The 12,558-nt window shown below is 39.5% G+C and overlaps 1 protein-coding gene across 50 annotated transcripts in view; it reads left to right on the top strand.

The window, feature by feature from the left end:
• Positions 1–12,558, top strand: part of SIPA1L1 (signal induced proliferation associated 1 like 1) — a 428,639-nt gene that overhangs the window by 80,402 nt on the left and 335,679 nt on the right. For 42 of the 50 annotated variants that reach the window (XM_063644113.1, XM_055288952.2, XM_055288937.2 and 39 more), the window contains one exon: positions 11,102–11,168. The exons of the other annotated variants lie outside the window; for them this stretch is intronic. The gene's annotated coding sequence lies outside the window, so the exon portion shown is untranslated. The remainder of the gene's footprint in view (positions 1–11,101; positions 11,169–12,558) is intronic. 50 annotated transcript variants of the gene reach the window in all.

The raw sequence follows: 12,558 nt of genomic DNA, 5'->3' as shown, positions 1-12,558 counted from the left end.
ATGTTTTTGAGAGACCTTCACATGAATAATGAAGAGCTTCTGAATATAATTATATATATTGAAATATGTGCCCCTGTTAATGTCACTCATATGTACATTGTAGATCATCTGTCTCCATTCTTCTTAAACTGGGTATCTTTCATAGCAGCGCGAAACAGACTTTTCATGTACTTCTCTGCTTCAATATTTTCTTTTTGAGTTTAAGTTTTAGAAGTACCAATTCATATTCCTTGTTTTTGCTAGCACAGTGTACCTATTAGTTATTTACATATATGTATAATGAGTTTGAAAAATGTTATATAAAAAGAATCTTAGCCGGGCGCGGTGGCTCACGCCTGTAATCCCAGCACTTTGGGAGGCCAAGGCGGGTGGATCACGAGGTCAGGAGTTTAAAACCAACCTGGCTAAGATGGTGAAACCCCGTCTCTACTAAAAATACAAAAAAATTAGCTGGGCGTGGTGGCAGGTGCCTGTAATCCCAGCTGCTCAGGAGGCTGAGGCAGGAGAATTGCTTGAACCCAGGCAGCAGAGGTTGCAGTAAGCCGAGATTGCACCACTGCACTGCAGCCTGAGTGATAGGCTGAGACTCTGTCTCAGAAAAAAAAAAAAAAATCTTAAACATACTGTTTTCACATTCTAGTTTTTTAAAATGGCTGTCCTTTTTATCAGTTTATACTTCAGTGTTAGATCATAGAAGCAGTACCCTTCAAAATTAAATTCTGAGTAATTTTATTGTGAGGTTATAGAAAATGAGCTTGTGGATGGGTGAATTCAAGCCAGCTGTGCAGCTTGTCTGAGTTGATGGTCTGGTTTGTAGTCTAGTTGCCAGTCCCAGTCCTCTGCTCACACTTCAGTATGATCACTGTATTTCCTCCTGTAGGCCACCTGGTGCCTTGCTTCTGAAACTACTCTTTTATGTCTGTTATAGGGTGAAGCTTACTTTCCCTTGACTACACACACACACACACACACCCACCCACCCACCCACCCACCTCACAGTGAAGAGACTGTTTTGGTTTCAGTTAAAGTCAGTAATTAATACTTAAAATTTATAGATTCATGACTTTTGCCAGAAAGCTAAAAATTCTGTTTTGAAGGTTGGCACTCAGGGGTGTAACTATAGTCAACTTTTTCTAAATTTGCGTTGGATTGGCTTGCTTAAAAATAACTTTGGTAACCAAAAAGCATTCTTTTAGTATTTTAGGATCAAGATGAGGTAAAGGCAACTCAACTTTTATCTGAAAATTTTAAAAGCATGTCTGGGCCAGGCGCGGTGGCTCCTACCTGTAGTCCCAGCACTTTGGGAGGCTGAGGTGGGTGGATCATCTGAGGTCAGGAGCTCGAGACCAACCTGGCCAACATGGTGAAACCCTGTCTCTACTAAAAATACAAAAATTAGCTGGACTTGATGGCAGGCGCCTGTAATTCCAGCTACTCAGGAGGCTGAGGTAAGAGAATTGCTTGAACCCAGGAGGTGGAGGTTGCGATGAGAAGAGATTGTACCACTGCACTGCACTCCAGCCTGGGCTACAGAGCCCAGGATTCTGGGGAAAGAACCATTTTTCCCCTTCAAGTTTATTAAAGAACAAAGTATTTTCTGATTTCACTTAAGTTATAAATTTTTATTGTAAGTTTCCATACTAGGACCAGCCTCACAGTAGGCATGTATTAACTATTAACTTGTTACAGGTCTTGAATTACATTTAGCATTGCAAGGGCTTCCATTTAAATTCTATTATTTGATCCTAACAATAATTTTGTGAGTTAGGTAGGAAAGGACTTCATTTTACAAAGAACTTAGTAGAATTCCTTGGGCACCATTAAATGATGATTCTGGGGTTTGAATTTAGGACGTCTAGCTCCAATTCCATACTTCTTGTGCAGCGTCATGCTGCTTTCCCATACCGATCTGCAAATGTTTTGGTTCTTGGTATTGTAATAATTGTTCATTTATTCAACAGAGTTTTTAATGAATGCACAATTTTAAACTGTAGGCATTTAAGGATGAATAAAAAGACAAGGTTTCCACCTTGAGGAAGACTCAGTAAATAAATAAACAAGTACCAAAAGTAATTATTGTGCCTATGGTAACAACGATTGGTACATAGTAGGTGCTTAGTAAATGCTTATTGCACAAATGAATGAGTCAGCAAAGTTGTAAAAAGGTAATAACAAGTGAGGGTAGCTGCTTAAGTAGATAGATTGACCAGGAAAGGTCCTTCAGAGGAAGTGACACCTAATCTAGGCAAAGAGCATTTTTGACAAAAGGACCAGTGCAGGCCGAGGACCTGAGGCACGAAAGAACTTGGCTCATTGGAAGGCATCAAAGATGGCCAGTGGAGCTAAAGTGAGTATGCTGGGGAGACAGAGGTTCCAGATGAAATTGAAGAGAAAGAACTAATCATGTAAGTCCTTATAGACCATAGCAGGAAACTTGGCTCCTACTCTAATGTTGGGGGACAGTTCTCCACTTGTCTCTTGTGTTTCTACATTGACTATCTTTCTTCTGGATGATCTTTTCAAGGATGATTTGTATAGTGAATGTCCTTGGAAGAGAAAGAGAATGTCCCTTCTGGGGTAAAGGCCAGGCAAGCTGACTGCCCATTACAAAAGATTTCAGTTCACTAAGCTCAGAGTTACTCTACTGTGACACAACCTGCTGTTGTGCCGATGTCATCTTGTTCTCTGTGTGTCGCCTGGTGGAAATTGAGGCTTAAGGGACTAGCACCAAAAAATACTGATACTTTGGCCACTGCTACTGCTGTAATGACGTCCTTTGTCTCTGACCCTGGAGTCTCATGTCTTCTGCAGGCATCCATATAACTGTGTGGCAGGCTAACTTGTTAGCTCACGTGTAGGGCAGAATTTTTACATTCTTCACATTTCTTGACATCTGAGGCCATGGGAAGATGTTAGAGGCTTTTAAGCAGGCGAATAATAAGATGTAGTTTACTAACCTTTTAACAAGTCAGTCTGACTACTCTGTGGAAAATGATCATGGGTAGAAAGAAGATAATGAGGAATCGGGGGTAGCTGTCTAGTCGAGAGATAATAGTGGCTTCAACCAATGTGAAGACAGTGGAGATGGAGAGAAGTAAAGGAGTTAAGATGGTCTTTGGGAGATAAAATTTATAGGTCTTGACAATGGATGTGGGGGTGTGAAAGAAGAATGTAAATGAATTGTAGGTTTTTGGCTTGGCCAACTGGGAAGATGAACTTCTGCTGAGATGGAGAAGCCTCAAAAATGAAGATATCTAACCTATAAAAATTTCTAATATGCTGTATATATTGCAAGGATATAATGATTATATGGGTGCCACTGGCATCTTGTCATCACTTCTTTGGCCTTTTTTCAGCCATTTCATTTGCTTGTCTCTGTCTTTGTAGAAATTTTATGTTTAGAATTTCAGGGACAGGAAGAATAAGAATTTTTATGACTTGGGGTCAAAGAACCATTGGGATGTGCTTTTCTGGGAAGAACACCTTTCTTGTGTCTTCATGGGTTGTCAAATCAATATTTAAGTTAAGAAATACAATTCTTGTGGTCCCTTGGTAAGAGGGTTGCCTCAATAACAGTAAATTAGATTACCTTGGGGGGATTTATTTTTTAATAAGCCATATTGATTTTTACCCAAAATTCATTATCTAGGAGTTTACAAAGAAATTCTTCAGTATGTTTCAGGATTTTCCCTTTTTTGAAGTTGAAGTAATATATTTTTTCTTTTCTTTTCTAGATTTTAAGTTTGTTTTAAAGCTGGGCTATTCTTTAATTTTCAAGGATAATTGTTAGTTGTGTTGTGACCACTTAAGCTTAATGCAGTAAGATGAACGAAACAAGTGCCTGGGGATGAATTTATTTAGCATTCTTCATTGAGATATTCTTTGGGATAACTTCTTATCTTTATAATGCCAGATGCTGATTTCATTGGCACCTGATCACTTTTCATAAAGAAAATAACTAAAGTAGCTGGGCATGGTGGCTCACGCCTGTAATCCCAGCACTTTGGGAGGCCAAGGCAGGCAGATCACCCAAGGTCAGGAGTTCAAGACCAGCCTGGCCAAAATGGAGAAACCCTGCCTGTACTAAAAATAAAAAAAATTAGCTGGGTGTGGTGGCGCGTGCCTGTAATCCCAACTTCTCGGGAGGCTGAGGCAGGAGAATCGCTCAAGTTCGGGTGGTAGAAGAAAGTAACTAAAAAGCTTTTAGTAACAAATACTCCTCACCTTGAACGATTGTCTGTTAAATGCTTTCCATTTTTATCTAGTGAGATTTATTTCTGATTTTGCTTCTCACCTGCTTATTGTATTTAGAGGATGAATTTACATGCCTTGGCTTTGATATACTGTAGACAGTTTTAGGCTGCAACACGAAGTTTCTATGAGTTTTGAATTTTTCTCTCTTTCTTTCTTTCTTTCTTTCTTTCTTTCTTTCTTTCTTTCTTTCTCTTTCTTTCTTTTTCTTTTTCTTTTTTTCTCTTTCTCTCTCTTTCTCTCTTTCTCTTTTCTTTCTCTCTTTCTCTTTCTCCTCCCTCCCTTCCCTCCCTCCCTCCCTCCCTCCCTCCCTCCCTCCCTCCCTCCCTCCCTCCTTCCTTCCTTCCTTCCTTCCTTCCTTCCTTCCTTCCTTCCTTCCTTCCTTCCTTCTCTCCCTTCCCTTCCCTCGCCTCCCCTCCCCTCCCCTCCCCTCCCCTACCAGGGTCTCACTTTGCTCCCCAGTTTGGAGTGTACTGGCATGATCAGGGCTGACTGAAGCCTGGAATACCTGGGCCCCAATGATCCTCCCACCTCAGCCTCCCAAGTAGCTGGGACTACAGGCATGTGCCGCCACACCTGCCTAATTTATGTTTTTTGTAGAGACAAGGTTTCACCATGTTGCCCAGGCTGGTGAATTATTTTTATGCCACTTTGTATGTCCTTTTATTTCTTTTATTCTATAGCATTTTCTTTGGTGTACGGCCTTGTTTCTAGACTTTCTCTTTAGAAAGAAAAGGTTGACAGCAGGGGGAGATGGAGCTTAGCAGGATTTTTTGTTTTGTTTTGTTTTTTGTACGTGAGGCTAGGCTTAAAATTATCTTGGATTCAATTATAGTCCACCAATGATGGAAAATCAACAATGGAAAGACTTGATTCCCTTTTAAATATAGTCTTAGAAAGGATGAACTAAGGTCACAAAATCATCTGTGCTGATCATGAGATTTTTCTAGGTGGTATGAGTTGTTATTAATGACTTTGATGGGTTCTGGAGATACCTCTACCAGAAATGCAGTTAGAATGCAGTTATTTCTGATGTTTTGAGAAGACGATAACATTTTTCTTTGCTTCTGTTATCTTTTTATGTAGTTCTATCTTTTTAGTTTTTAGAAATCAGTTTTAAAACATCCTCAGATAGTAGAGTGGTATTTAAGCTTCCCAAGTGTCTGGTCTTTGCTACAGAGAAGCATTGTTCTGCCTTCATATTCCTTTATATGAATTCTTCAAAGAGACTCAAATTTTGTCACTAATTTCATGTTTCATGCTGTGGGCTAAGCAGTTTATAGTTTTACCATATTTAGGCTATGTTTAGAATTTTACGAATGGTTTGCTGGTCTTCTCTCTCCTGTCCCCCAATTTCAGAATAAAAGAGAACAAAAACAACTAGTAATAAGATTTTCCCAGTGCCTTTACTTAGTAACTGAATTGGGACTGACTTGGTAGCCTGTGGAATGTGATGGGGACTCCCGCTTGAGGATTGTTCACATTGCTCTTGCAGTGCCAAGCAGAGCCCAGGTTTGTGCCTCCACCCCTTTCCCCCTTTCCTTGCTTTCAGGAAGATGTTTTTTCTCCCCTGGTTTTGGAACTGCACTTGCCCTTACTCTAAAACCCTCTGGGAAATGGTTTAGAAGTACAGTAAGAATCTTTTCCTTAGAAGCTACCAGTTGGTTCAGAATCACAGCTGCATTTCTCCTGCCTGTCTTTTCTCTGTGTTGAGGAAGGGAGTGAGCAGGAAGAGGCTGGAGTCAGACAGGCATGGGCTTGCATCTGAGCATTTGCTTATTAGTTGTGTGACCACAGGCAATGGGCTTAACCTTTTTAGGCCTCAAATCTCTGATGTAAAATCGGGACCCTCCTAAAGACCTCCTCATGGTTTGGTGAGGCTCAGATCTTGTATGTTGAGGAACTCGTGCTTAGCATTTGCAGGTTTCACTTTGAAGCTACTGTGTGTTCCCCTGTGATCCCCTCCTCCTCTTTCCCTCTGGAAATAACACTGTCCTGAACTGCAGGTTCAACATTCTCTTGCTTTTTAAAGTGAGTGTATCTGTAAGTAATATTTTCTTAGTTTTGCCCATTTGGGCTCTGTAAAAATGGTATCTTCTTACATGTAGTCTATAAAGGTGCCTCATCAGAACCAGGTGAGTGTAGAACTCTTGGCTCTCCACTTGGCCTTTGATGATGGGATGTGGGTGTGGGGTTGAAGATTTTTTTTCCGTGGTGTGGCTAGAGTAGAGCGGTTTTTGTTTAAAACTTTTTGTTTTGCCAGGCCACCCCCTTATGGGTCCTTTGGTTAGAGAGACTGGCTCTTTCTGATGCAGGATCACAGGTAGGGAACGCATTATATGACATATGGTGTGAGGGATAAATCCAATAAATAAACATTGACGTTAATGGGAGCCAGATTTACTACTCTTACGGGGAAGGGAAAGGTGAAAACTAGGTTTCACCTTTAGTAAAAGGTTTGGGTCCTTTTGGAGAAAGGACCTTTTAGTAAAAGGATTGGACTAATCGGAGAAAGTAAAATCTGGTCTGTAAAGTAAATGACTATGTAACATCAGTGTTAATTTCTGGTTTTTGATGGTCATCATTATTGTAGTTTTGTAGGAGAATGCCCTTGTTTATAGAAATTACTCACTAAACTCTGGGAGTGATAGGCCATCACATTGGTTACTTAGTCTCAAATAGTTCAGGGAAAAAAAAGTTATCTGTAGTGTTCTTGCAACATTTTTGTAGGTTAGTCTGAAGTTATAAACTAAAACAAAACAAAACTTTTCATAATTGACTTAGTAACAGAATTGTTAGCTTATCAAAGTCATTTATAAGGTTTACGGGGCTTGCTTTTTGGGCTGCCTTGTCTTGAAACTACCCGACCATGGTGGCCTTCCTGTTATTATACATCTTGATTTATCTTTTGGTATGCTGTTTTTTAATATTTATAATCATCACATTAATACATTCTTGGCTCATTATTTCCTTCATCTGTTTTGCCTTTGTGCCAAACTGCGGCTTTGAATGGAAAGTGTAGTTTACAAAAATATGGTACCTCATTGTATTCAATGACAATATTGTATTTAATTTTAACTTACTTTGTGTATGCTATTCTTCTCAATCCGCTGGTGAACCATTAAAGCAATTTCTTTCTTTCTTATTTCTTCACACTATGTCTACCTTAGTACTAAGCGTATTTCAGTAGGCTTTTAGTTTACTTTTCAAAGTGCTGGGCTGTTGATTGCCTGTTTTAGAATTTCAAATTTTCAGAAAGTATAAGCAGGGTGAGGGGCATTTGGTAGAGTGGTGGATGTGATGCTCTAGCTAATTCATAATCTAGTCAGCTCACATACATACTTGTGAATGGTTAGCCCCTAAACGTTTAGGGTTAAACATATGGGTTGAGTTTTCCTTATCCAAAATGCTTGGGACCAGAAGTGTTTAGGATTTTTTATTTTTTTTGGATTTTGGAATTTTCATAGTATACTTACCAGTTCAGCATCCCTAATCGGAAAACCTGAAATCTGAAGTGCTCCAATGAGCATTTCCTTTGAGCACTAAAAGTCACATTGGCACTAAAAATGTTTCAGATTTTGGAGTATTTCCGATTTCATATTTTCAGATTAATAATGCTCAGCCTTGGATGAAGATGGTTCTAGTCCACAAAATTGTGTGAGTCAGGGTGGGGGGTAAGGGTAGCTATAGGGAGAAGGTTCATTGTTGGAATAGTGTTCTTTCTGTGAGAACATTACATGCAAATTGTCTCTTTGGTAGAATCTCCCCTTTTCCTTTGGTACAGAAAACCATAGGTTAAATATACAGAATTCCTTCGCCCCTCCCTCTATACCTGTCTTTCTTTGAGGCGACTTAGATTCATCATAGGGCTTGTTTTCCTTAAATAGGCTGGAGGTCAAACTTCTTTTTAGCAGTTATACTAATTTTCATATTTCTCAGAATGATCAGGGAAAAGAACTTTTGAAAACTCAGGGTGGTAGTTACATTGCACTTTGTATACGCCCATGCATCAGACTTTTCTTCAGCATTTTGTTTTTTTTTCTTGCTGCTTGTTACAGTGTAGGTGGCCTTCTCCTGATTGCTTTTGACAGGAAATTGAGCAACCTTTCTTTTTTGGAACTGAATATATTTTACTGCTAAGAGAGGGAAAAAAATGTTTATGTTTTGAAACTTAATTATGAGTTTTTATTTAAAGACTAACTTAAATCTAGAAAAAGGGGGTAGAGGTTAAATTTCATATCGTGCACTACAACTTCTGAACCTTCCTAGTAATTTCTGGGTTTTCCTTTCTTTGTAGCATTGCTTTGTTCTCTTTCAATTTGATGGATATTGAAAAGTTGTCCTTGCACCTGTCATTATTTTTCTAGCTCGTAACTGGGGCTGCGTTCCCCAGTTGTCTTCTCTCTGAGTGGAGGTGTGGAAGTCTCTACACTGATTTCACAGGCACCTTGAATCTAGAACATATGTTAGCCTCTACTACTCCATTTCAGGTTTGGATAAGCACAGCATTCAGCAAAGCTTCCCAAGGAGTTGGCTGGGCCAGAGGTTGCAGTGAATGGGAGCTCCTGATTGGAGTCGTGCCTCTGGCACAGGTTATACCTGGACTACCAAACCTTCTGGTGCTTCTGGTGCTTTGGGGTATGATTACCGGTCTCTGCCCCACTACCGACAGCCCCTGGCTCGCTTGCTGCTTTGAGTTACTGTGGTTGAGCCTGATTTGGGTAGCTCCTGTGTACACTGAAGATTCAGAAGACAAAGTCAGACTTTAATTAGAAAAAGCTCATTTGCCACATATGGAAATCTTGTTCTATTAGAATGGAGTAATTCTGATGGAATCTAAGTGTGTTCATAAATCCTGTCCTTTTGCTTGAGTTTAAAATTTGCATGTTTATTCATGTTCCTAAGTGGATTACTACCGCAGATCAGCTGCCAGGCATGTCTTATTTATATAATTAGTTATAGCTCATTAGTTAAAGATTAACAAAACGAAGTATATATTTTGAGTGTTATAGATTTCTTCACCTATTCTATGGGTGCAAGCTGCAGGCCAGTTGTGTAAAAACAGCAAGTTTTGTTATCTTAGATATCTGACACTCAGAATATCCTTTAGAGCAAGCTTGTCCATTCTGCAGCCCATGAGCCACATGTGGCACAGGATGGCTTTGAATGCAGCCCAACACAAACTTGTAAACTTTCTTAAAACATTATGAGATTTTATTGCAATTTTTTTTAAAGCTCATCAGCTATCGTTAGTGTATTTTATGTGTAGCTTAAGACAATTCTGCTTCCACTGTGGCCCAGGGAAGCCAAAAGATTGGACATTCCTTCTTTAAAGGTTTATTTTACCCACAGTTTTCTTCTGATATTTGTACGATTTGGTTATGGTAGTGTAGGAAAGGCCTGTTGCGGGATCTTACCAAGCTCTGTTCTACCGAATTACATGAGATCATAGTGTGAGGGTATGATAGGCCCTCGGTAAGTCTTGTTTGAAGTGCTTTATTTAGCTGAATAAAAGGTGGGAGTCCTAATGTCCAGGGTGATAGGCTGGGAAGAGGAACTTACGCTTTTATCTTCAGTAGGAATTGGGAATATCTGTGAGTGAAACTAAGTTCTGATGATTTTTATTCTTCTTAGCTTCCATTTTATGTGACTGTTAACAGAGTTTGGCAGTTACATAGTTTGAAATAGTGTTTATTTATTGGAAGCTCTTATGAACGTGTCTGACTTATTTAATACATTTTAGAAATTGGTACATGTGCTGTAGATGATTACTATTGGGCATGTATGTGGGTATTCTTTTAATCAATAAGCTTAGCATTCATAGGAAATACGACCATGGTGGGAGCTTAGTAGGTGATCTGAAATGAGCAGTGTGAGAATTGTGGAATTTCCAAATATGCCGTGTTTGGTTTCTTCGGAACAGGGTTTCTAAACCTCACCAGTATTTTCGTTTTAGGCAGGATAATTTTTTGTTGGAGGGGACTGTCCTGTGCATTGTAAGATGTTCAGTAGCTTCCCTGGTTTCTGTATATTAGATGCCAATAGTTGCCCCCTCACTTGTGATGACCAAAAATGTTACCAGATGTTGCAAGATGTCCCCTGGGGGTACAAAATTGCTCCCTGTAGAGAACTAGTATTTTGGGATAGTGATTCCCATAGGCATGTGATGGACCAACTCATCAAAATCACTTTGGTGGTGGTGGTGTTTTTTCTTTTATACATACAGCTTCTAGGGTGAGATCTTTGATTAGCAGTCTGTGGACAGACTGAATGAATAGCCAAGCAAGAATTTGTTGTTTAAGTGGGAATGGCTGTTGGTTGGCTCAAATTTAAATATGTGTTGAGGCGGGGCATAGTGCAGTGGCTCACACCTGTAATCTCAGCATTTTGGGAGGCTGAGGCGGGTGGATCACCTGAGGTGAGGAGTTCAAGATTAGCTTGGCTAACATGGTGAAACACTGTCTCTACTAAAAATACAGAAATTAGCCAGTGTGGTGATGCACATCTGTAATCCCAGCTACTCAGGAGGCTGAGGCAGGAGAATTGCTTGAACCCAGGAGGCGGAGATTTCAGTGAGCTGAGATCTTGCCACTGTACTCCAGCCTGGGCGACAAGAGCAAAACACTGTCTAAAAAAAAAAAAAAAAAAAAGCCCAATAAATGTGTATTGACCTGCACATAAAGAGATTACCAATTAAAGAAGGTTTTAGAGACAAAGTATAACATTTCACAATTGTGATTTGATTAGTAGTGGTGATTTTTTCCCCCTTTTACTTACTATGAGTTATAGTTGTGTGTTTTTCAAAATTTGGAAATAACTACTCATAAAGTTCATTATTATTTTAATCTAGGTTTTGAGAGATTACCTGAAGTTGCACTCAAAAGCAAGATATACTACTAACTTTGAAATGGAATAAGGTGAGTTGATGGATTAGTTCCAAAGTCACATTGCGGGGAGGGAATGTCACACAGTCATTCTTAGAAGACCTGCTATTTGGCCAGGCGCAGTGGCTCACGCCTGTAATCCCAGCACTTTGGGAGGCTGAGGTGGGTGGATCACCTGAGGTCAGGAGTTCGAGAACAGTCTGACCAACATGGTGAAACCCTGTCTCTACTAAAAATCCAAAAATTAGCTGGGTGTGGTGGCACACACCTGTAATCCCAGCTTACTTGGGAGGCTGAAGCAGGAGAATCGCTAGAACCCAGGAGGTGGAGGTTGTAGTGAGCCGAGATTATGCCATTGCACTGCAGCCTGGGGGACAGGGTGAGACTCCATCTCAGGGAAAAAAACAAAAACACAAAACCCTGCTATTTATAGCAGAATTTTGATTTATCAAATGTCCGATATTTTCTGCCTACTGGCTTTTCCCTTTTTGAAGTGGAAAAGGAAAATATGGGAAATGCTTGTGCAGTTTTAGTCATTGATTTCTGAATTCAGTGTTGTCATCTTTGCAGATGTAATAGTTTGGATAATTTTCTGGCTACTTAAGAAGGTTTTCTGTTACATATTTATGTTTTCCCTCCATAGTGAATGCATTAAAAATCTTCTCTATATTTCTTGAAATTTGGTGAGGACTTATACTGCAACCCATGTTCTAAGAATCTTGTTAACTCTAATGCATCGGTATATAGTTTGGGGTGCCAAGCTTTTCCTGAATAATTGAGAAATGATCAGATGATCTACCCTTTGATGTATACTGGTATATGTATTACTGTTGCTCTTAGAGTGACTGTACTGGCTTACTCATCTCTTAAACATTTTAAACAATTACAAAAGGATATTCTTTTATTGAGAAAAACAACAGCTGAATGCAGATTAAGGGAGACGCATTTTGTACAGGTCAAAAATACTGTCATATGTTAAATTCTGGTGTTGTGTAGGTTTCATTATACTTAACCTTGACCGCAGCCAGATGCTGAAACAAAGACCTTGGAGTTTTTCTTATTTGTTGCTTTGTCAGAAGAAAATTTCCTAAGGAGTCAGCTCTTCTGGAGTGACTGCATCCTATAACGGATGGTCAAGTTATCTGAGCATCTCCCCTCCATAAACCTTTATGCAGAGCTTAGGGGATGGGTAATTGGAGCACTGCTTTTAAAGTGGCTTGCGATTTGTGACCTTCCTTGAATTTCAGTAAGGGAAATTTGGGAATCGTTATCTCTGAAAATGGTTTTAAAGTACATTAGGGCACTTTTGTGGGTTACATTTATTTGACCATTCCCAGCATCATTCTTCTTTAATAGAGGTGGAATCTAAGATTTTTAGATATCTGTAATTTTTAGCCATTTGAAAAATCCAGTCTTTTAATAG

This window comes from Symphalangus syndactylus, chromosome 8 (assembly GCF_028878055.3).
Source record: "Symphalangus syndactylus isolate Jambi chromosome 8, NHGRI_mSymSyn1-v2.1_pri, whole genome shotgun sequence".
In the NCBI taxonomy this organism is placed as follows: domain Eukaryota; kingdom Metazoa; phylum Chordata; class Mammalia; order Primates; family Hylobatidae; genus Symphalangus; species Symphalangus syndactylus.
Note: the sequence above shows the minus strand (reverse complement) of the source record. Positions and strands in the feature narration are given on the sequence as shown.